Raw genomic sequence first — 25,915 nt, 5'->3', positions numbered from 1 at the left:
TGAGTGCCATTTAATCATGTGTGCTGTGTGTTTACAACGATTGCCTTTCACTTAATTCCTTACATTCGTCGGTGTGAAATCAAATGGAATCGCATGCACTATTTTGCCTGCCATCGACTACCAGACCAGCCATCGACTACCAGACCAGCCATCGACTACCAGACCAGCCATCGACTACCAGACCAGCCATCGACTACCAGACCAGCCATCGACTACCAGACCAGCCATCGACTACCAGACCAGCCATCGACTACCAGACCAGCCATCGACTACCAGACCAGCCATCGACTTACGATCCCAGCTCGGGAGGAAGAGACGAACCCTGCTCAGGTAGAGCCGAACGAACCCTGCTCGGGTAGAACCGAATAAACGAACCCTGCTCAGAAAGACCCGAATGAACATTGGCCACCGATCGGGAATGAACTGCTGTGTTAGTTTGGGAGAACAAGAGACAGATGGAGGAGACTCACAGCTCAGCTGAACTGAGTCTCTTTCTCTGATTACTGTACAACTGACTGTCAGCCTGGGAGGAGGTGGGTCTGTGAGATCAGAAGAATAGAGTGTGCTTCTTTGATTGTTGCATTTAAAAACATTACAGGTAATCCATACATACTAACAGTATGTAAAATCTATAAATACTGTCGAACTCTTCATTTTTAACTACATCAGTATCTATGTTTGCATAGTACAGTAAAACCTACAGTAAGACCTATTAAGTGAAATGAAGACATTGGTGAAATATGACATACGATCTAATTTTCTGAACAAGCATAATGAGCATACGATACAGTGAAGTGTATAATTTTACAAACCACCTACTTACCCTGAACAGTGACTGAGACAGGGTTACTGAAAGGAGATATGTGAGACTTCCCTATAGCGTAGTAACATTTCACTTTGACCAGAGCTGGAATTGTTGAACCCGACCTCTTGAGCAGCTCAGTTCCTGTTATTGTCTGCGTACACAATGAGTCTGGAAGATTCTTCACCCCCTCTATGTAGAAGTAACAGTGAGACACATGGAGAGATGGAGGAGTCTCACAACTCAGCTGAACTGATTCTCTCTCTCTGATGATTGTAGAACTCACTGTCAGCTGGGGACGGTCTGTGAGAATAGGGGAATTAAGCATTTAGCATTTTGTGGTTTTGAGAAATTTACTGACAGCCTAATCCCTCCTTGTTATGTCAGATTTAAGGATCTTGAGTCAATTACTTTATGCAGCGACAGTATGGGAAATTAAGGAGATATCATATATTGCTTGATTACTTCATGTAATAGCTTATTACAACAAACAGTATGATAAAATATCCCAAGAGGAACATGGTAATCATGGCACAACAGTACATGTTTTACAACCATTAAAAACAATCTTCTTACCCTGAATTGTGACTGTAGAAGGCTCACTGTATATGGATCTAAACTGTGAACCTGTATCATTGTACTGACATTGTATTTTGACCTCAGCTGGTGAACTCTGACCTGTCCACTTCAACAGTAGTGTTCCTGTGAGTGTCTGTTGACAGGGTGATGGTAGGGTAAATTCCACTTGCCCCTCTATTTTGAAGTAACACTCAGAGACAGATGGAGCAGTCTGACAGTTCATCTGAACTGAGTCTCTCTCTTTGATGACTGCAGGAATCACTGTTAGACTGGGCTGAGGAAGATCTGTGAGATCAGAGGGATGATGGAGTGTCTCTTTTAATTTAATTATGAATTAATTTTCAATGTTTAACTACTCATATAGATCACAGGAGGTTGGTGGCATCTTAATTGGGGAGAACGGGCTCGTGGTAATGATTAGAGCGGAATAAGTGGAATGGTATCAAATACATCAAACATGGTTTCCATGTGTTTGATGCCATTCAATTCGCTCCATTCAAGCCATTATTATGAGCCGTCCTCCCCTCAACAGCATCCACTCATATAGATACTGTACCACTTAATATTATATAAGTTTGAAAGACTAAATAATCACTGTTGTCTATTTAAGCAATAAACCATTAGAACCCAGGCCAGGAACAGCCTTAGGAGGGAGTTATCACACAATAATCCCCGGGTTGGAGGGTCATTTTGCTTTCATAAAATGGTTGCCAACATAAAAAAAAAGATTAAGGACATGTTTTCATTAAAAACGTTATTGTAATGAGTAAATTTGCTTTATTTAATCCTTCCACCAGAACATATGTGCCTCATTTTCGAACGTTGCTGTATGGGCACAGCCAAACAACGGAAGTGATGGATTCGACTTCCGCTTGACTTACCTACTGCAGCGCGCTGGTGGCAAACTTGCCAGAGTAAATTATTTAAAAGAGTCCATTTATAGAGTATAAATGTCAAGTAAACAAGTATAAGTGTAATTTTCTATTTATTTCATTCAAGTTCGGTAACGTTAGCTATACCTATTAGTAACCTAGGCTAGTTCTGTTGTGATAAAAACGTTAGTTGTGTTGTGTTAAGGCCCGGGCCATCCAAGCCAATAACTATAACAAAAACTATAATGACAAACTATAGGCTACATAACTGTAAAACGTTGGTGAGCATCCATACTAGAGGAAAATTGATAGTTTATCATTCTACAGTCCTACACCTGTCAATCAACTGATCAACGCATCCTAGTGCACGCTGCCTATTAATTAGGTGGTAACACAAGACCATTCATGAGGTCTCTAACGCACAGATACTGGTTCAGACCATTCAGTGCTTTCAGGGTGTGTTCATTGTCAGTGAGAACTACAAATAATCCTTCGATGTAGGCTACATGTAGACCTAATGAAAAGAAATATAGTACTTAAATGTAGCAATTCAACAACAAATGCTGTTTAGCCTGCTAATCTTTTACAGCATGTCATTGCCTCCTTGCTCAAGTGGTTTGCAAGTGATTTCCATTTTGCTAATGGTTGTCAATGCCTTTGGGTCTTCTTTTTGACTGTGCTCATCTGTGTATGTCCTGTGCAACTATTTGCAATACATCAGTGCAACAATGTTATCATAACCGGCCAAAAGTGATCACACCAATGCATTTTCTCTCCTCATCTTTTCCTCACATACATTTTCTATGCTGTAGGCCTGTTTTAGATTCAGCAATTAGCAAGAGCAAGCCTGCTTCTTTCCCCAAATAGGCTATTAGGCCTAGTATAAACAATTATCAAAATAAATGTCCTATAGCTTTTGCAGCCTATAGGAATGGCCCATTGTGGAGAGGCATGCGTAGCCTATAGCCTGTTGCGAACGGGAACAGCTGGAAGAGAGGCTAGTGATGTGTAGCCGAAGTAAGAAGCTAAATATTAGCTAGATATTAGGCCATTCATTAGCTAAATATTAGGACTGTTGGCTAAATATTTACCTGTCAAATAAATTAACACGTTATGAAATGGTAGATCTGTAGTGCGTTCCTCCACACTGCGCTGTGGTCCCCAGGCACGCAAAGCTCCACTATTGATCAGGCCTATGTTTTTAGACTATATAATTATTATACTTGGGCTACAACAACACAGTGCAATGAAGAATGTATTATTGTTATCAAGTGAATACACAATTATTCTACATAGTTTGTAAACTGCAGTGCTAATTTGAATAACCGCTCATGCGTCCTGTTTTGTTTCATGCCTAAATACATTTACATTTTAGTCATTTAGCAGACGCTCTTAACCAGAGCGACTTACAGGAGCAATTAGGGTTAAGTGCCTTGCTCAAGGGCACATCGACAGATTTTTCACCTAGTCGGCTCGGGGATTAGAACCAGCGACCTTTCGGTTACTGGCACAACGCTCTTAACCACTAAGCTACCTAAATAACTGCATAGGCCAACAACCTAGGCCTGATTATGTAACCATTTGGATCAGTTTGGGTCCATTCTTGACCGTTTAGATTTAGAAGGTCCAGAAAGGTACATTAGCAGGTCATTCATAAGGTGTAGGCCTATTTTGTCAGGATGTAGCCCGGTGTTAAGATAGGCCTACTATCGGAAAATATGGGCTTCTCCTTTCCAACTCCCCGCCTGTTAATGCTGTACCCTATTTTACATTCACCTTCAATAGGCTACAGAAAACAAGTCTAAATAAGTGTCCAACAAGTTTTTGTAGTCTGACTTTTCCTGGGACTCTACAAGATTTAAAAGGAATAGCCGTGGCAGCAGAGAGGACAGGTGCGTAATTGAGCAACAGAACAATGAAGACAGACTCGAGATGTAGCCTATAGCCTAAGTTAGAAGCATATGCATATTAGCCCATAATTCATAAACTCAATGTTAGCCTTAATACTGCAGTGAATACAGTGCCCTCCATAATTATTGGGAAAGTGAAGCATTTTTTATTATTTTGGCTCTATACTTCAAAACGTTGGATTTAAAATTAAACAATGACAATGTGGTTAAAGTGCAGACTGTCAATTTGAATTTATGTGTAATTTCATCCATATCGGGTAAACCGTTCAGAAATTAGAGCATTTTTTGTACATAGTCCCCCAATTTTAGGGGAGCAAAAGTATATGGTCCAATATTCATAGCACGAAATGACTACATCAAGCTTGTGACTCTACAAATTTGTTGGATACATTTGCTGTATGTTTTGGTTGTGTTTCAGATTATTTTGTGTTGTGAAGCTAGCAACAATAAGGATCAGCCACAATAGTGGATAAATACAAACAGTGGAATCATGCCATATATAGACTAGATCATGCTAAACAACTTTGGAGTGTTGGAATGTGGAGTACCAGTCTACTCAGTGACACCCACAGAACACAATTGTGAAGAGTTTACACAAATATTAGCGTTGTAGCTCTTATTGCGGGACATTGACTGTGCGAACCCCCCCCATACCCCCCCCCCCCTCCCCAGTCAGCCTATTTTGCATATTGACATTCATATTGCACTGTACAGCCTTACCTAAGGATTGTGGATCAATGAAATGGGGTATCAGTCTACTCAGTACTCAAGTGCTTTTCCCCCCAAAGTCCTCCTCAGAGTTTTCAGACTCCAAAGCATCCATGTTGTACTGTTTTTAATCTGGAATAGTGTTCAATACACATTCTGTGCATTCGGAAAGTATTCAGACCCCTTGACTTTTTCCACATTTTGTTACGTTACAGCCTTATTCTAAAATGGATTAAATTATATTTTTTCTTCATCAATCAACACATAATACCCCATAATAACAAAGCAAAAACAAGTTTTTAGAAACTTTTGCAAATTTATTAAAAATAAAACATAGAAATACCTTATTTACATAAAGTACTCAGACCCTTTGCAATGAGACTCGAAATTGAGCTCAGGTGCATCCTGTTTCCATTGATCATCCTTGATGTTTCTACAACTTTATTGGAGTCCACCTGTGGTAAATTAAATTGATTGGACATGATTTGGAAAGCCGCACACCTGTCTATATAAGATCCCACAGTTGACAGTGCATGTCAGAGCAAAGACCAAGCCATGAGGTTGAAGGAATTATACGTAGAGCTCTGAGACAGGATTGTGTCGAGGCACAGATCTGGGGGAGGGTACCAAAAAATGTCTGCAGCATTGAAGATCCCCAAGAACACAGTGGCCTCCATCATTCTTAAATGGAAGAAGTTTGGAACCACCAAGACTTGTCCTAGAGCTGGCCGCCCGGCCAAACTTAGCAATCGGGGGAGGTAACAAAGAACCTGATGGTCACTCTGACAGAGCTCCAGAGTTCCTCTGTGGAGATTGGAGAGCCTTCCAGAAGCATGGTGGTGGCAGCATCATGATGTTGGAATTTTTCAACGGCAGGGACTGGGATACTAGTCAGGAACGAGGGAAAAATGAATGGAGCAAAGTACAGAGAGATCCTTGATGAAGGTCCTCTGTAGCTCAATTGGTAGCATGGCGCTTGTAACGCAAGGGTAGTGGGTTCGATCCCCGAGACCACCCATACGTAAAAATGTATGCGCACGTGACTGTAAGTCGCTTTGGATAAAAGCGTCTGCTAAATGGCATATTATATTATTATTATATTATGAAAACCTGGTCCAGAGCGCTCAGGACCTTTGACTGGGGCGAAGGTTCACCTTCCAACAGGAAACTGACCCTAAGCACACAGCCAAGACAATGCAGGAGTGGCTTCAGGACAAGTCTCTGAATGTCCTTGTGTGGCCCAGCCAGAGCCTGGACTTGAACCCGATCGAACATCTCTGGAGAGACCTAAAAATAGCTGTTCAGCAACGCTCCACATCCAACCTGACAGAGCTTGAGAGGATCTGCAAAGAAGAATGGGAGAAACTCCCCAAATACAGGTGTGCCAAGCTTGTAGATTCATACCCAAGAAGACTCAAGGCTGTAATTGCTGCCAAAAGTGCTTCAACAAAGTACTGATTACAGGGTCTGAATACTTATGTAAATGTAATATTTTATACATATTTTATACATTAGCAAAAATTTCAAATAATCTGTTTTTGCTTTGTCATTATGGGGTATTGTGTGTAGATTGATGAGGGGAAAAAACTATTTAATACATTTTAGAATAAGGCTGTAACGTAACAAAATGTGGAAAAAGTCAAGGGGTCTGAATACTTTCCGAATGCACAGTAGTAGGTTGACTGGTACAATAGATGTGGCTCATTTCACAGTGGTTTCAGAGTCCCTCAATATGAGCTACAAATCCAATGTATTTGCCACATGCACCGAATACAACACATGTAGACCTTACAGTGAAATGCTTACTCACAAGCCCTTAACCAACAATACAGTTAAGAAAAATAATGTTAAGTAAATATAGATAAGTAAAAAAGAACAAAGAACAAATAATTAAAGAGCAGCAATAAAATAAAATAACAGTAGGAAGGCTATATATAGGGGGTACCGGTACAGAGTCAATGTTCGGGGGCACAGGTTAATCGGGTAATTGAGGTAATATGTACATGTGGGTAGAGTTAAATTGACTATGCATAGATAATAAACAGAGAGTAGCATCGTAAAAGGGAGAGGGGGGGGGGTGCAAATAGTCTGGGTAGCCATGATTAGCTGTTCATGAGTCTTATGGCTTGGGGGAAGAAGCTGTTAAGAAGACTTTTGGACCTAGACTTGGCGCTCCGGTACCGCCAGCCATGCGGTAGCATAGAGAACAGTCTATGACTAGGGTGGCTGGAGTCTTTGACAATTTTTAGGGCCTTCCTCTGACACCGCCTGGTATAGAAGTAAGCTTGGCCCCAGTGATGTACTAGGCCATACGCACTACCCTCTGTAGTGCCTTGCAGTCAGAGGCCGAGCAGTTGCCATACCAGGCAGTGATGCAACCAGTCAGGATGCTCTCGATGGTGCAGCTGTAGAACTTTTTGAGGATCTGAGGACCCATGCCAAATCTTTTAACGCTAATATTTGTGTAATCTCAGTTGTGTTCTGTGGGTGTCCCTGAATAGACTGATACCTATGGATTGTGGATCAATTAAATGGGGTAAGGCCGTACAGTGAAATAAGTATGCCCCCAATGCAATTCTAAAGTCTAATACAGCCAGTGTGATTTCAACAGATTTTTGTCAAATTAACAAATTATTTTGTTGAAGCATTGTTTAGCATGATCTATTCCATTATGGCATGATTCCACTATTTGTATTAATTTGCATCACTTTCAATTAAGGACTTTTATTTTGAAGGCAAAACCGCAAATTCCACTATTGTGGCTAATCCTTATTGTGGCTAGTTTCACATAGCTTCATTAATTGAATACGACCTGTTTTATAAATTAAGGGTATTCTAGATGATGACAGCTATCTAACTATAGCTACGGAAACAAATCTCGTTTTGCTATGTTTTTGGGGAAGAACATTGTTTGCATCAATCAGCTAGCTAGCTTTTTTTCTGACCAGCACTGTCCCAGAGCTTGGGGAAGTGTGTCAGCACTTGTAAGGCAGATGCAGGTGCGCAAGATAAAACTTGACCAGCATCATATATATCGGGGAATCGCTGTGACATATGAAATACAAGTGATAGTGTAATCAATGTGTAATAACTACGTAAAAAGGTATTAAGTAGGACATTCATACGAGACTTAAACTCCAATTATAATCCAAATGTAGTGTGAAATGCACTCATAAGCAACATGTAAATAGAGCATTTTTTCGCTGGCCTTATCTAAAAACTCCCCGGTGTTCTGCCACCACCTTGCACGCATCGCCCTCGTGCGGCAATGTTTGCAAACGCAAAAGGAGTCTATTCACTGTTCCATCTGACTGCGCAATCTACTGTCTCATCCGCCCAGCCAGGCCATTTATAAACTTGATCTCCACTGTAAAAAGCATCTAGACATTATATCCCATTTATTTTAGACTAGCATTTGGTTTTAAACAGCAGAGATTTGTATTAATCTTGCTGTCTGTCTCCGACATTTGAAACATTGTTTCAATATTGAAATTGGATCTCCAGCTGTCCCATAGTAATAAACGAATATGTTGGGATGAGATAGTCTGCTGCTTTTCTCAGCCAGTCGAAATCATAAATCGGTATCATTTTTATGGATATATATAAAGAAATGCCAATAGAAAAACACGAAATCCAGCTAGTTTGTTGTCATTTCAGCTTCAGTTTGAAGTGATTATGTTAGCTGTATAGGTGGCTTGCTCCTCTGAATAGTGTCCTGGAGAGAGAGCACATTTTCTATGCCAGGCGAAATCGCGCATCGAGTCATTAGCTCATTGTTATGGATGTATACGTTTCATTCTATGAGATAATAGCAGTCAGTTAACATGACCTTTATGAATTATGAAGTCTTTATGTGATTTATGTGTTTTTTATTATTACATAAATTCTTCAAAATTCACAAAACGTGATGTTAGCTGATGAAGATTATCTCATAGAACAAACCGTATAAAATCTCCTAAGCCTCTGTTTACCACATACCTTATTTCCGGTGTTTATCCAAAAACCCTACAGTAACGCCATACATTTTCCTCATAGGCTTTGTCCAACGAACCAATGGCGGAGTTATTGCCTACAAAAATACGCGATTACTATTTATCTTTATAGAGACAACATGTCAATTGTATTTCCTCTCCAATATTTATTGAAAATATAAATACATTTGTACAATGAGCTCTTGTTGTCTCTCAAATACATCGTTAAGGTACAGTTTTTGGTTAGCTAGCTTGCGAATTTTTGCCATATTAGCACTAACATGAAATCAGTCAAAACACCTCAAAACAAGACATGGTATCAATAACAAGATGAAACAAGCCACTTATTACTAATATTATTTAGTAAAAATAGTTAACTGAATTGTTAAAATTGAAAATCATTCCAGTTTAAAGATGTACTAAGCAGAAATCTCTCCGCCAATTCCTGGTTGCTAAAATTCTAATAGTTCGCCTAATTTCAGTTTCAAAACAAGCAAGTATAGTGTAGAGAATCATTGTACCATCTAAACCGCTGTGAAATATATTTTCCATAACCAAAAATATTGTATTTTCAGCTGTTTGAAGCTGGTGTACAAAACAGAAAGTAAAAGAAGCAAAAACGAAATTTAAAATCGGGAAGCGTAGAAGTAGCGCACATAGAACAGACCAACTGCTTCTTAGACTTGCTTTCAATGCGGATGACAGATCTATAAATCACAATTCTATGTGAATTTTGTCTGGTAGCCCAAAAAGTTACATATTGCAGCTTTAAATTCAGAATAATGACACTGACCTTGGCCTTTGATGTATTGGAAGGTATCTAGAAATAACAAAATGGGTCATTATCATGCTCTTTTTACCATTATGAAAAATAAGAAAACATGAGAGGGGAACACTTTACACAAGTTGGCAAAGCAGAATAGCCTGTAATGCATTCACGGCCATGTTATCAAGCAGTGGTCCTTCTTAGCTGAACAAAATGTTAAATAATGACAGAGAAAAATGTTTCAATAGAGAAGTAGATGTGGAGCTTGTTCACAGGAAAACCACAGATGTCTCATATGGCAAGTGTGGGCTAATGTTGCAGAGAACAGGGGGGCTGAACATTCAGAATAATTTATCAGTCATTATTTTGAGATTCTAAAGCTATTTGTCTTTAAAATTTATTATTTTGTATCATTATTGGCGTCAATTCGATTTTTTAAACCAACAAACTAACTTGTCTTTCTGAGTAAAATATTTATCTTTGACTTTTTGTTTTAAGTTTTTGACAGCTGCACAAAGTTTATTACAAAAACCCTGCATTTGTGGTTGAGAGTTTTATGATCTCTAAAATGTATAAGGGTTTTCATATTTCATTTATGTTTGGTGAGTCAGGAAGGAAGGAACGGAACGGAGGCCAGAAGAAATGCGAGTTCACACTACTCGGACTGATCAGTTTACCTTTACAGCTGTGACTGGTCCTTAATTGTCAGCACATGTTCTGATAAACCACGTGCTCTGCGGCGGTGTTCCTTGAAGTGCATAAAATTGAACGTGTGTAGGCTGAGAATGCAATTGCTCTGTTTTTAAACTGACGTTTTTATATAGCCTAATTTAGAGATTAACCGTTTGACCATGCCACCTAAAAAAGCAGCAGCCACGGAAGAAGTAACTTCATCTTCTGATGTGCCCATAAAATATGAGAAAGTGTCGGGAAAAGCTAAATCAGGTTTGTAAAACAATATGCGGTTTAGGCCAATTTGAGTAGCCTAATATTACGGTTATTTGGTTAGATTACGGTTGATACATTTGCCGATTTCATTGTGTTAGAATCCAGCAAAGCAATTGCTGTGGCACTGAAAACCCCTCTTCATCCACCGACGATGGTGATGGTCAAAGAAGCGCTGAAGGAGTTGGACTCTCGAAAGGGGTCTCCTCGCAGGCCATTCGCGGCTACATAACAGAGACATATCCATCTGTGGACCTGGTGATGTTCAAGTACATAATACGCAAGACCCTGAACAAAGGAATCGAGGACGAGGTATTGGTGAGGCCACCTAACTCGATTGCAAACGGCGCACAATGGAGGTTTTGGGTAAGTGACCCATGCATGTCGTCTTAAAGTAAATGCCCAGTGTTTCCAGATTTCTATTAAATATGACCTATAATTTACAATGAGTGAAATGGTTTAACTTCCCAAATTGTAATTGAGTATGTTATAGCAGCTTTCCTGTTTGAATGGTGTGGGTGTTTTATTTATATGTGTGTATATATAACTACAGTAGGTAACTAAAACAATTTCCAGTGGCACACTGACTCACGTAATGAAGAAGCCATGGGCTACTACTCACGGTGATGGCCAATGAACACCTCTTGGCAATAGCCTATCTCAAGATGAGCTACTTTGAAAAATAGTGCTGCTAGTTGTCTTGTTTTGTATGCTTTGTACAAAATAATAAAATGCAGGACGACAGGATATTTATAAACGTAGCTCTTTATTAACTAGCTATAACTGGCATGTCCATGTGTCTCTGGCCATGATCATCTTTAGAATGACCTCACCACCTGGGTGGTCTTAACCAATCATAGCACAGTATGATATGACAGTAGAATGCATCCAATTACAATTCAGTATGCTGACACATATGAATACACATGAATATTACATCCCCCTTCTTAAAAAAAAAAAAAAAAAAAAAGTAGAACAACAAAGCGTTTCTTTTGAATACATGCTCTGTAGTTTGAACTCGAGGTAAGTAACCATTTCAACTGCATCAACATAACAGACTGAAACAATGATTCAGCATACTGTTACTTTTAGAACAAAATTTCTCAGCAACTCAGGTTTTCACTGTAGCAATGACATCTCAACATATCAAACAAATACAATACAAAAGCATTTCAAGTTAACTTTCAATAACAAGTTTACAGTCCGGAACTCTTTTAGAGCAGCAATCCCCCTACACCCTTTGACATTTCACAGGTCTAGGACAGCTCTAGGCTTGACCTCTCTTCCTGACCTTGTGTGATATGAAGCTGAGTATGCTTCTGTGTCAGTCAACAGTTCTTGTGGTGTTGCAGGTAAGTATGGTGTATGTTGTGTTGTGTCTGTGTTTAGTCCATCCCGTTCTCTTTCAGGGGAACAGTTCATCTCGTCAGTGTGTTGTTCTTTTGTGTTCAGTAGGTGACGACGATTGCGGCGGTACACCGCTCCTTCTGCGACGCGAACGTGATATGAACGTTCAGTGTCAGCTGGTTGGATGACGACTGCTGGCTTCCAGTAGCCATGCTCCTGGATTCTAACTGACTCTCCGTCGTTCAGTGGTGGCAGTGGTCTGGCTGACCTGTCGTAGTATCGTTTTTGCTGTTGTTGCCTCTGTGCACGTTTTGCATGCATTTCCTTGTAGCTGACGACCTCAGGTTGCAGCTGCTGGTTGGTGCTGGGAAGGATTGAGCGAAGTCTGCGGCTCATCAACAGCTGGGCTGGTGATTTGAAGTTGTCAACTGGAGTGTTGCGGTATTCAAGGAGACTGAGGTAGGGGTCTCTCTTGTCTGCTTTTGCTTTGTCCATGAGTGATTTAGCGATCTGCACAGATTTTTCAGCAAGGCCATTACTTTGAGGGTAATGTGGGCTTGTGGTGACGCGTGTGAACTCCCATGCTTTTGTGAAGGATTCAAACTCATTTGATTTGTAACAGGGCCCATTGTCAGATATTAAAGTCTCTACAATGCCATGCCTGGCAAAGGCTGCTTTCAGCTTGTGTATCACAGCTGCAGTTGTGGTGCTGTGAAGCTTGTCGAGTTCGAAGTACCTGCTGTGGTAGTCCACTGTTATAATGTAGTCCTCGTTGTTCCACGTGAACAGATCGGTTGCCACGACCTGCCAGGGTCGGTCTGGGATACGGTGAGGTAACATTGGCTCTTTGGTGTTTGAGGGGCGTCGTTCAAGACAGATGGGGCATTTACCAACCATGTCCTCTATTTGTTTGCACACTCCGGGCCAAAACAAAATGTCCCGTGCTCTCTGTTTGCACTTTTCCATGCCCATGTGTCCAGCATGGATCTTTGTCAAAATCTCTTCTCTGAGACTGGTAGGAATGATGATTTTCTCTCCTTTGAAAATGATTCCGTTGATCTGTGATAGTTCGTCACGATGGTTCCAGAACTCTGAGACGCTCTGAGGGCATTTTCTCCTCTCCTCAGGCCATCCTGACTGTATGACTTTCCTCAGCTGTGTGAGTTGTGTCTTTTTCTGTTCGGATCTCCTTCAGTTTTGTGTCACTAACTGGTAAGTTGCTGTACACAGTGTGCACCTGCATGTCCATGCCTTCACTGAGGCTGCTGTCCTTGTAGGTAAGAAACTTCCTGGAGAGTGTGTCTGCGACAGGGATGTCTTTGCCTGGACGGTGAGTGATTGTGAAGTTGTATTTTTGTAGTTGAAGGATCATTCTCTGTAGCCTTGGCGGGGCTGCGGCTAACGGTTTCCTCATGATTGACTCGAGGGGCTTGTGGTCTGATTCCACAATGACTTGTCGTCCATAGACATACTGATGGAAACGCTTACATCCGAACAGAATGGCGTACAGCTACTTTTCGATTTGAGCGTAGTTGATTTCAGTCTGTGAGAGATTTGGAAGCGTAGCCGATGGGTTTTCCTTCTTGCAGTAGCACTGCCCCTAGTCCATACTTCGACGCGTCCACCTGGAGTCTGAGCTCTTTGTTGGGGTCGTAGTAGGCAAGGATTGGTCCTGGTTCTCTCGTGATCAAGTCTTTCACTTTCTGGAAAGCGATGTCGTGTTGGTTGTCCCAGAGGAACTCACTGGACTGCTTTAGCAGCTGACGCAGGGGTGCATTAGCATTGGAGAGGCTGGGTGCGAACTTGGCTAAGTAGTTGACCATGCCAAGCACTGTTTCCAGCTCTGCGCGGTTCTTTGGTGGCTCCATTTCCTTTATGGCTGAGATCTTCTGCGGATCTGGCTTGATTCCATTCGCTGTGAGAAGATGTCCGAAGTAGCTGACCTCTGTAGCGCCGACTGTGCTCTTCTCGGGGTTGAGCCGGACTCCTCTCTCGCGGGACCTTTGCAGCATCGCACTGAGGTTTCTGTCGTGTTCCTCTTTGGTTCGACCATAGACAAGGATGTCGTCCACAATTGCCACGACTCCGTCGAGGCCTTCGTACACCTCGTCGATCTTTCGCTGAAACTCGTCTTGGGCTGAGATAATCCCAAAAGGCAGGCGACGGAACCTGTAGCGTCCAAATGGTGTGTTGAACGTTGTGAGCTTAGATGACTCTTCTGTGAGCTTGATAGCCCAGTAGCCTGATCTGGCGTCCATGACACTGAAGTAGCGTGCGCCCGCTAGCTTGTGTGTGATGCCATCTAGCGTCGGTAAGGGGTAATGGGGGCGTTTGATAGCCTTGTTCAAGTCTCTTGGGTCGAGACATACTCTGAGCTTGCCTGTGGGTGGTTTCTCCACCACCACTAACGCGTTGACCCAATCCGTCGGTTCTGTAACCTTAGTGACGATGAAAGATTGCTCCATGCTCTCCAACTCTTTCTTCAGATGGGCGCGGAGAGCAAGTGGAATCTTTCTCTGTGGGTAGACCACAGGGGTTGCGTCTGGGTCAAGGTGAATGGTACATTCTCCTGGGAATAGTCATATTCCTGTAAAAACATCAGCAAACTCCTCCATGACATTCTCTATCTCTACTGGTGCTGTCACTGATAAAACTAGCTTGATAAGGTCCATGTCTAAACATGCTTTAAGACCTAGCACTGCAGGTGCTCGAGTGTCAACAACGTAAAAGTCCAACATCATGTCCCTTTCCTTGTATTTGCATTTGAGAGTGCATGTGCCTTTTACTGGGAGCTGTTCACCACCATAACCAGTCAGTCTGCGAGTGGTGGGCTGTAGCTCACACTCAGATGTCAAGCTTCTGTACTTACTCAGAGGAATAATGTTTACTTGTGCACCAGTGTCTAGTTTGAATTTTAGCTCTGTGCCTTGTCTTCCTATCTCAATGTCAGCAAAGGCTTGCTCTGTCTCTGGTATCTGACTTTTCTGTGTCACTGAATCATCAACATTTCATCTTCACTCACTGTATGTACTGTTTTTCCACGGTAAACTCTGCACACTTTTGCAAAGTGATTCCATTTTCCACATTTAGTACACTGTTTGCCTTTAGCTGGGCAATTCCCCTGTTCGCCATGCACTTTGTATCCACAATATCCACATGTTTTGGGGCGTTTGTAGTCTGTGTCGCTCTGTTTTGGAGTTCCGTCTTTCTCCGTTCTGAAACATGCTCTCTGGGCACTGGAGGTGTGCTTTGATGTCTGCCTGACTGCGTGCACTACTTGTTCACGTGATGCGCTCGTGCTGCCGCCTGAAATGGTTTTAATCTGAACCTGTGCTAGCTCGTGAGATCTGGCTATGTCGATAGCTTTGTCCAGCGTTAACTCTGATCCAACATTCAAAAGTTTCTCTCTCACTCGCGGTGAGTGTATTCCAAATACAATACGGTCCCTGACCATCTCATCCTTGTTTGCATAATCAGTCTTTCACAAGCAGACGCAGCTCAGTGACAAACTTTTCAAACGATTCGCTAGCGCCTTGTACTTTCTCATGGAATTTGTACCTAGCGAAAATTGTATTGGTCTTTGGCACAACATATGCTTCAAAACGATCGTAGTATGTTTTCAGTACCTTTGATTCAGCCTCGGTAAGTGTCCATGTGTTGTAAATGTCTCTCCCTTTTTCACCGATCCAGAGGAGCAGGTAGCTGCACTTTTCCTCTTCTCCTCTTTCCTTCAGAGGACCCGTGAACATCAGCTCCACATGCTGTTTGAACTTACGCCATGCATCGGGTAGATTTGTAGACCCCCAATCCATTCTAACTTAATCCATTGCTAACTTTTTCAAACAGAAATTTGCATCCTGTAGCACTAACTCCAAAAAGTTTTGGGACACTGTAAAGTCCATGGAGAATAAGAGCACTTCCTCCCAGTTGCCCACTGCACTGAGGCTAGGAAACACTATCACCACCAATAAATCTACAATAATCGAGAATTTCAACAAGCATTTTGCTACAGCTGGCCATGCTTTCCATCTGGCTACCACTACCCCGGCCACCAACTCTGCACCCTCCGCTGCAACTTGCCCATGCCCCCCCCCCCCGCTTCTCCTTCACACAAATTCAGACAGCTGACGTTTTGAAAGAGCTGCAAAATCTGGACCCCTACAAATCAGCTGGGCTAGACAATCTGGACCCTTTCTTTCTAAAACTAGCCGCCGAAATTGTCGCAACCCCTATCACTAGTCTGTTCAACCTCTTTCATAACGTCTGAGATCCCCAGAGATTGGAAAGCTGCCGCGGTCATCCCCCTCTTCAAAGGGGGTGACACTCTAGATCCAAACTGCTACAGACCTATATCCATCCTGCCCTGCCTTTCGAAAGTATTTGAAAGCCAAGTTAACAAACAGATCACCGACCATTTCGAATACCACTGTACCTTCTCCGCTATGCAATCCGGTTTCCGAGCTGGTCATGGGTGCACTTCAGCCACGCTCAAGGTCCTAAACGATATTATAACCGCGATTGATAATAGACAGTACTGTGCAGCCGTCTTCATCGACCTGGCCAAGGCTTTCGACTCTGTCAACCACCGCATTCTTATTGGCAGACTAAATAGCCTTGGTTTCTCAAATGACTGCCTTGCCTGGTTCACCAACTACTTCTCAGATAGAGTTCAGTGTGTCAAATCGGAGGGCCTGTTGTCTGGACCTATGGCAGTCTCTATGGGGGTGCCACAGGGTTCAATTCTTGGGCCGACACTTTTCTCTGTGTATATCAATGATGTCGCTCTTGCTGCTGGTGACTCTCAGATCCACCTCTACGCAGACGACACCATTTTGTATACATCTGGCCCTTCATTAGACACTGTGTTAACAAACCTCCAAACGAGCTTCAATGCCATACAACACTCCTTCAGTAGCCTCCAACTGCTCTTAAACACTAGTAAAACTAAATGCATGCTTTTCAATCGAACGCTGCTGGCACCCGCCCACCCGACTAGAATCACCACTCTCGACGGGTCTGACCTAGAGTATGTGGACAACTACAAATACCTAGGTGTCTGGTTAGATTAAACTCTCCTTCCAGACTCACATAAAGAATCTCCAATCCAAAGTTAAATCTAGAATCGGCTTCCTATTTCGCAACAAAGCCTCCTTCACTCATGCTGCCAAACATGCCCTCGTAAAACTGACTATCCTACCGATCCTTGACTTCGGTGATGTCATTTACAAAATAGCCTCCAACACTCTACTCAGCAAATTGGATGTAGTCTATCACAGTGCCATCCGTTTTGTCTCCAAAGCCCCATTCACTACCCACCACTGTGACCTGTACGCTCTTGTTGGCTGGTCCTCACTACATGTTCGTCGTCAAACCCACTGGCTCCAGGCCATCTATAAATCACTGCTAGGCAAATCCCAGCCTTATCTTAGCTCATTGGTCACCATAGCAGCACCCACCCGTAGTCTGCGCTCCAGCAGGTATATCTCACTGGTCATTCCCAAAGCCAACACCTCCTTTGGCCGCCATTCCTTCCAGTTCTCTGCTGCCAATGACTGGAACAAATTGCAAAAATCTCTGAAGCTGGAGACTCTTATCTCCCTCACTAACTTTAAGCATCAGTTGTCAGAGCACCTTACCAATCACTGCACCTGTACACAGCCCATCTGAAATTAGCCCACCCAACTACCTCATCCCTATATTGTTATTTATTTTGCTCTTTTGCACCCCAGTATCTCTATTTGCACATAATCTCTTGCACATCTAGCATTCCAGTGTTAATACTATTGTAATTATTTTGCACTATAGCCTATTTATTGCCTTACCTCCATAACTTGCTACATTTGCACACACTGTATATCTTTTCTGTTGTATTTTTGACTTTGTTTTTTTACCCCATATGTAACTCTGTTGTTTTTATCGCACTGCTTTGCTTTATCTTGGCCAGGTCGCAGTTGTAAATGAGAACTTGTTCTCAACTGGCTTACCTGGTTAAATAAAGGTGAAATAAAATAAATAAATAAAAACATTCGAGGTGAAAGAACTCCAGCAAAATCCATCTTTTAGTCCTTTTACTCTGACACCATGTCTTATTTTGTATGCTTTGTACAAAATAATAAAATGCAGGACGACAGGATATTTATAAACGTAGCTCTTTATTAACTAGCTATAACTGGCATGTCCATGTGTCTCTGTCCATGATCATCTTTAGAATGACCTCACCACCTGGGTGGTCTTAACCAATCATAGCACAGTATGATATGACAGTAGAATGCATCCAATTACAATTCAGTATGCTGACACATATGAATATTACACTAGTCACAAAAAATTGGGAGTTGAGAATTATATTGGTTCTACAGACAGTCTTCTGTTTCCGCAGTAGGCATTTGCTTTATATTGGTTCTACAGACAGTCTTCTGTTTCAGCAGTAGGCATTTGCTTTATATTGGTTCTACAGACAGTCTTCTGTTTCAGCAGTAGACATTTGCTTTCCAAACTGTTTATCCCGCGATTTGTATTTTGAAATGTGCAGAAGGCAAACAGACCGCTACAACCAACCATATAAATATAATCCATAGATGGCAGTTCCCATTCAAATCAGGACTGGCAGCCATTGCCAGTGTACCCATGAGTTACCACTCAAATTGCCAGGTTAAGAGGTTCCAAAAATCGATGTATTATGTCTATGGCCACAACACAACAAGCTGTATATTTGGCATGCATGCTGCCCAAATTGCGGCCTTCCCGACTGTAGGCTTCTTTCTTCTTCAGTGGGGTTTATCGGCGGTTGGTATCCAACGTTATGGTGCATTACCACCACCTACTGTGCTGGAGTGTGGGCCAGAGACAGTAAGAAACTAAATCCTAGCTGCCAGCCCCGTTTCTCTTAAAAAAGATAACAAAATACTTGAGACTATATCTAATGACGTTCTACTCAATATACTCTTTAAACTAATTTCCTGTATCCCCTTCTCCCTCATACTAGATCTTATCCTCTCTCTTTCCCTCTGATACTGCCCACACTGTAGCAATACATGGTCCACGGTCTGTTTCCTGACAATAATCACACTTTGCTGTTGGATGCTTTCCAATCACATTTAATGTCTTATTCAACTGGCTGTGTCCCACCCTTAATATTGTAAAAATAGCCTCCTCTCTTCTGTCCCTTCCTGCTGTCCTCCCCTCCCCGACTTTCCTCTGTACTTGAAATAAATGCCTTCCCTTATTATCTCTATTCCACTGCTCCTGCCATTTCTGCACCATCACTGTATATATCAGTCTTTTTGCCTCTGCCTTGCTCATTGAAACTTCAACGTCAACATCCCCACTACTAAGTGCTTGTTTAGCCAGTTCATCTACTGCCACGTTCCCCTCCACCCCCACATGGGCTGGGACCCAAGTAAATCTTATCTGAATACCCATCTGTTTAATCCTGCCATGGGTTTTTAGCACCTCATAAAGCAGGTCTTGTCTGCTACGTGAGCTAAAGGACTGGAGACTCATTAACACTGCACATTAATCAGAGCAAATAACTACTCTGTCTTGTTTGACTTCCTCCACCCACTGCAAGGCCAACAGTATGGCCATCAGCTCCGCCGTATATACAGCCAGATTATCTGTAATACTTTTCCTGACTTCCACCCCACATTCCTGCACTACAAATGCTGACCCAGTACGTCCTGTCCTTGGATCTTTTGAACCATCTGTGTAAATGGCCACACAATCCTGATACAGTTTCCAGACGTCTCTTAAAGAAATCAGCTGGATCAACACCCTCCCTATCTTTCTGTAGTCTCTCCAACACTTCTAGATCAACTACCTGAGGCGGGAGTAGCCATGGTGAATTTACAGGAATAACTACCTACCGTTGGACTAAACTCCCTTCCATACAGTCCCATCTCCTTCGCCTGGGTATTACCCACCCACACAAAGCTTGTGTTCTGTCTTCGCTCATGTTCCCAGCATGCCTGTAAAATCCCTTTCGCAGGATGAGACACCCCATGTCCTTGTAGGTTGACCCAATAATTCATTGGCAGCTGCTGTCTCCTAATCTGCAATGGCATATCCCCCATCTCCACCTGTATGCAGCCACTGGGGACGTCTGAAACGCCACACTACGTATTCTGAGTCCTTGCCCCTGTATGACATCTAGCCTTTCCAATGAGGTCCGGGCTGCCGAACCATACGCTATACTGCCATAGTCTATTACAGATCGGATCAATGCAACATACATGATCTTCAATGAGGAACGCCCAGCCCCCTACTCCTTCCCCGTCAGACAGCGCATCACATTTAGCATCTTCTTACACTTTCCCACCACTCTCTCAATGTGTTCTGTCCAGGTCAGTCTAGTGTCAAAGTATACCCCAAGGAACCTGAAGGCCCCCACCCTCTCCAGGTTTCTCCCATATAACCTCAAGCATACCTCATCTCCCACCTTCTTCCTGGTAAAGAACACTGTTTGATGTTTCTCTACAGAGAACCTGAATCCCCACATGAATGCCCACCGCTCTACCTCATCAATTGCTTCCTGTACCTTACAGACTATGTATGGCACATTTCTTCCCCTGTTCCATAAGGCCCCATCATCTGCAAATAACCACCTCCCTATATCCGGCTGTACCTGAGAGTAAACATCATTGATCATGATTGAGAACAACAGAGGACTAATCACGCTCCCCTGTGGTGTACCGTTATCCACCAAGTAGCTGCCTGATAAAGACTTCCCCACCCTCACCTGGATAGACCTTCCAAACAGGATATCCTTTATCCATTTGTACGTTCTTCCTCCTACCCCCATAATATCAAGTTTGATTAACAACCGATTCCTGCCACATCATATCATATGCCTTCTCCACATCAAAAAAGACAGCTACAACAGCCTCCTTGTTCCCCTGAGCCTTCCTGACCTCTGCTTCTAAGCAGAGCACTGGATCCATAGTTCCCCTCCCCTTCCTGAACCCACTCTGATGTGGCGATACTAGCCCTCTGCTCTCCAGGAAGTAAGTTAGCCTCTCCGTAATCATTTTACATACATGTGATGTTAAAGCTATTGACCGATAGCTTGTTGGCTTCGTTGGATCCGTCCCGGGCTTCCGGATTGGTACCACTACTGCCTCCTTCCAGCTGCCTGGTAGTTTCCCCTCCTCCCACACTCTGTTGTGCAACACCAATACCTTATCCAATGCCTCATCACTAAGATGGGCCAACATAACATAGCACACCTCATCTTTCCCAGGTGAAGTTAACCCAGCCTTACCTATTGCTCTTTTCACCTCTGCCCTGGTAAATGGTGCATTCAACGCATCATTTACATCCTCCCTCCTATCCAGCACTCCAGGATGCTCCTCTCTCATGTTCTCTCTCTCCCCCTCCTTTGACAGATTTGCGGAGCTATGCACTTGGACAAATGCTTTGGCCATCATCTCTGCTTTCTCATCTGTTACTGCCACATCCTCCCCACTCGTCAACACTGGATAATCCCACTCTCTTCTGACCCCACTCATCCTCTTAATCATCCCCCACACTTCTCCCACAGGTGTCGCCCTTCCAATGGTGTCACAGAACCGATGCCAACATGACCTCTTTACCTGACAGATAGTTCTCCTCACCAGGGCCTGGGCCTGCTTATACTGAATCAGATGTTGGAAGTTGTGTGTCCTTTTCAGTACTCTAAATGCCCTGTTCCTACTCCTCACCATTGCCCCACATTCCTCCGTCCACCATGGAACTGCTTTCCTCCTCCCTGAACTCTTAGGTATAGCCTCAGTAGCTGCCCCCACTAAAGCTGTTCTCATCCAGTTATTCATACTATCCACATCCCCTCTCATATCCACCTGAGCCATCACCTGCTCACTCAGCTCCTGAAACTGATCCCACTTTGCCCTTCCAAACACCCACCTGCCTACTCCATCCACTGACGCCTCCTCCGGCCTACTGTACATACAATGGGGTAATGATCACTCCCTACTGTCGACTCCTCCCATACCTCCCACTCACATATTCCTGCCATCGCACTAGATACCAGAGTGAGGTCCAAGGCAGACTCTTTCCCTGTGGATACATCAATCCTGGTCCCTCGGCCATCATTCAGGCACACCAGATCTTTATTTTCTATCACATTTCCATCACTTGGCCATTTCCATCCATCTGTCCGTCCCCCCAAAAGCGTGTTGTGGGCGTTAAAATCCCCACACCACATTACCTTACTTCTTTCCTGGCCCTCCACCCTCTCTAGCACTTCCATATCCAATATCTGACACTGATTATAGTAGTTCACCACCACTAGCACCCCTCCTCTCAACCACACCTCCACCACCACATACTCCTGTTCAATACCTTTGCCTATCATCTTGTAGGGAATTCCTTGCTTTATGAAGGTGGCACATCCCCCGGTCCTTGAAATGTAACACAATAGACGTGCTATCTACCCTAACTCCACCCCTTGTTGCTTACAGTCTTTGTACATTCACTAGAACGCCTCCTTTCAAATTGTCCCTTACCTCTTTAGTGCGAACACTCACAGGCACTCTTGGTATCACCCCTTTAATCCACTGCTTCCCTGCTTGATCAGTTCAGCTGCTCGACTCCACTTTACACTTCCCTATATGCTTCACTCAGAGCTTTTTCCTTACAGAACACCAACCAGCTCCCATCTCTTAACACTTTAGTATTGACAACTTCCCCAATCAACTGTTTTATCACTGCCGTCAACCTTATTGGACTCATCGCCCCCAACTCCCCCTTCCTCCCTAAACTTCAGAATCACTTTATGCTCCTCCTCACCTCCATGTTCCCCTCGCGTCTTATCTTGCCCTTCCTCTGCACTTTCTACCTCCGAACTTCCGCTAGCATTGGAAGCTAGGTTGCTCTCCTCAAACTTCCTTTTCTGCCTCCTCTCTGCCTCCATAGACCTCACTCCCCTTCATACCCCTACTCTCTTTCTCTCCCGCTTTCTTTTTCTCTTTCTTACTCCCTCCTTTATTTGTACCGCTATGTTCCATACTTGCTTCACTTTCTTCTCCATCAATATCTCCTACCATCTCTGACCCCATTCACAGCACAGCCGTGCCGAACCGCCGCCACACAGAGTGAAGTTAGTTCGTTTTTCAACGATTTTCCTCCAAGTTATGCTTTGGCTACAAATACGAGTATAGGATAAGTGATGGGGAAACTAAGCTTCCTGGAGGTTTTCCAGCTAATTGTGTCTAGGTTCATTACTCGAGGCTTTGATCAAGTGTACACTAGTGGTACCTGCGTGTCAAAATAATTTAGAGCAGCCAAATTATTACTGACGTCCCACACCCCATAGCATGTGTGCAGTGTAGCCTTTTTGTCTTTACCAATCAGGTGGTTGTTCGACAAAACAAAGCTTCAGACGTCATTGATCACGTGCTTCTGATAAAGTGATACAGGCATCAGCACACTGCTCAGCGATTTCAACGCATGCCTCAGAGCTCAGGCATCAAACGTAACATCACTATATAGGATGAGTCCACAACATTATTTGGGTACGAGTTAACAGAATCTGAAAAAAAAAAAAAAGATATTCACTGGACAGTTACTTTAATTGGCAACTAGGCTTCGTTAACCCAAGTTATTAAATCAAGGAAAATGTGTTCCAAGGTGTATAGACTTTAGTTTCTGAATGTGATAGGCTCATTTGGCAGGTAAGCTACTAACTTTATGGTACCAGTTTTGAATAAAGTTGAGTACCCTGCCTTCGTCTCTGAGTGCACCATCAAAGAGACCACGGGAAACATCGACTGTGAGGGCTGTGCCAGGTACTGGTAACAGTTACCTTAACTGTGTATTAGGCACTGATAAACTCACTTAGCCTGTGTGTTGATGGTGTATACACTATACAGGGTAATTTCATGCGTTAGTGTAGTAATATTAAAAGCATCAACTGAATCAACGCAACTCTTTATTTTTCTCTCTCGCCTTTTGACTCTCTCTTTCTGTCTTTCATTCTGTCTCTCTCTCCCTCCTCAGATCTTTTTTTAATTCAGCAAATTCCTAGTAGTAACCTCTTCATGGTCGTCGTGGACAACAAGTGTGACTGCAGCTCTGCCCCCCTGGTTTCCATGGATCCCATCGAGATTATGTATATCCTTTACTAAGCCTCAATAAGATTGAGGAGTTTGTATTTTTAGTACAAAGCTTTTGTGAGTATTTTTTTTGTGTAGATGTTTAGTAGATGGGTTTTGTAAGTTAACAGTAAGTGAACTCTGAACTCAGACTTTTGTTTTCTGAGAACGTGAACAACCTTCTTCATTGTCAGAGGTATTAATACATGTCTCATACATGTAGGTATTTATGAAGCGTGCGTTATGGTTTTGTTTTCTCATCATGCTAGAATGATGTTGCAGAAATGGTCACCACAGTGTCAGTTAAATGTATCTGAGGTTCGCTTCATCATCAGTATTTCTATCCTTAACCCCTCTGCAAACAATGACTCTCTGAAATGTGATAGGCTGAAGTTTCAGAAGGACAGAAAGCGGCCAGAATCGTGTCATCCTTTCCATCCCGAGGTACGCAGTATGTACATGTGTGTGTGCGTCTGCGTCACAATTCTGTGATTACACGAAAAGTACATGAATGTCTGTTTGAGTGTTTAATAATGTGACCATCTGTATATTGTCTGAACCATATAGATATATAGTGTATGTATTAATTAATTTCTAAGGTCTGAAACTCCTGTGATGCCCCCTGTGTCTGATGCAGGAGAATGCCATGGAGTGTGGAAGAGCAGCAGGCCTCTCTGCCCCCCTCACAGCAGCACTGCTCCCCCTACTGGCCACTCTCATTAGCAGGTGACCACACGGCCCACCGTCCTGGACCCAACACAGGACCCAACACTGGAGAGATTGATAGACTGGCATACCATCAAATGATGATAATGCACAGGGAGCCTCGCCAAAAAGAAGAACTTGCTCATAACTAACTGAGTTGCTTATTACCAATAGAGACTGGCAATTATAAAGCATCTCCCTGACCAGCAGAGAATTAATGAATTAGAAGACATTGTTCAAGAGAAACAGAACAATATTCCAAGGGGAAAACCGTATTGACATTAGACTGAAAAAATATACCTGCGAGCAGCAATGAGCGGGGTTCACAGGATGACAGAAAAGACACAAGATAAGTTGGATAACAAAGCAAGCACTCTATAATGTAGGAACTATCTTCCTTTATGTGCAATCAGTGAAAACATTACCATATTGATTTAAATTTCAGTTGGTACACTCCACATTAGCGTTCCAAAATACTCCAGCACACTCTTACAGCTGTAATACGCTGACTGTGCAGTGGCAAGACAGAATTTTACAGAATAAAATATCAACTTTTCGCTACGAGTGGCACAGTGGTCTAAGGCACTGCATCGCAGTTCTAGCTGTGCCACTAGAGATCCTGGTTCAAATCCAGGCTCTGTCATAGCTGGCCGTGACCGGGAGACCCATGGGGCGGCGCACAATTGGCCCAGCGTCGTCCAGGGTAGGGGAGGGAATGACCGGCAGAGATGTAGCTCAGTTGGTAGAGCATGGCGTTTGCAACGCCAGGGTTGTGGGTTCGATTCCCACGGGGGGCCAGTATGAAAATAATAAAAAATAATGTACGCACTCACTAACTGTAAGTCGCTCTGGATAAGAGCGTCTGCTAAATGAGTAAAATGTAAATGTAAAAAATAATACGGGCAACGATATGTGATTATACAGATATACTAATCACAGTATTTGACATAATTTAAATCTTAACATTCATTTACATGAGACAAAGTCCACTTGACCAACAATTATTGCTCTAGTATCCTATGGTGGCACTGGTGCCGATGAGATCTATAGTGCCACTAACTGGTCTGGTGCAGCCATCTAAGGTTGCAGTGACTTTATATTCACATAGCTTTTAAGGACATAAGGTTTACATACCACATTTCATTGCCCCTTGTCCATCGGCTCAGTTCTTATAGCCAGTTGCCCATGGTGGAATTATCTACAAGGCTTGACATTAACTTT

General features: G+C 43.0%; 1 long non-coding RNA gene across 1 annotated transcript; it reads left to right on the top strand.

Moving 5' to 3' along the window:
- Nucleotides 1-10,293: 10,293 nt before the first annotated feature.
- Nucleotides 10,294-25,314, top strand: LOC121575464. The gene is made up of 4 exons (XR_006661492.1): nucleotides 10,294-10,553; nucleotides 10,655-10,919; nucleotides 23,895-24,433; nucleotides 24,627-25,314. It is a non-coding gene; the product is annotated as an uncharacterized LOC121575464 (long non-coding RNA).
- The last annotated feature ends 601 nt before the right edge of the window (nucleotides 25,315-25,915 follow it).

The sequence above is a fragment of the Coregonus clupeaformis genome, chromosome 10 (assembly GCF_020615455.1).
Source record: "Coregonus clupeaformis isolate EN_2021a chromosome 10, ASM2061545v1, whole genome shotgun sequence".
Taxonomy (NCBI): domain Eukaryota; kingdom Metazoa; phylum Chordata; class Actinopteri; order Salmoniformes; family Salmonidae; genus Coregonus; species Coregonus clupeaformis.
The sequence above is the reverse complement of the archived record's forward strand: the minus strand, read 5'-3'. Positions and strand labels throughout refer to the sequence as shown.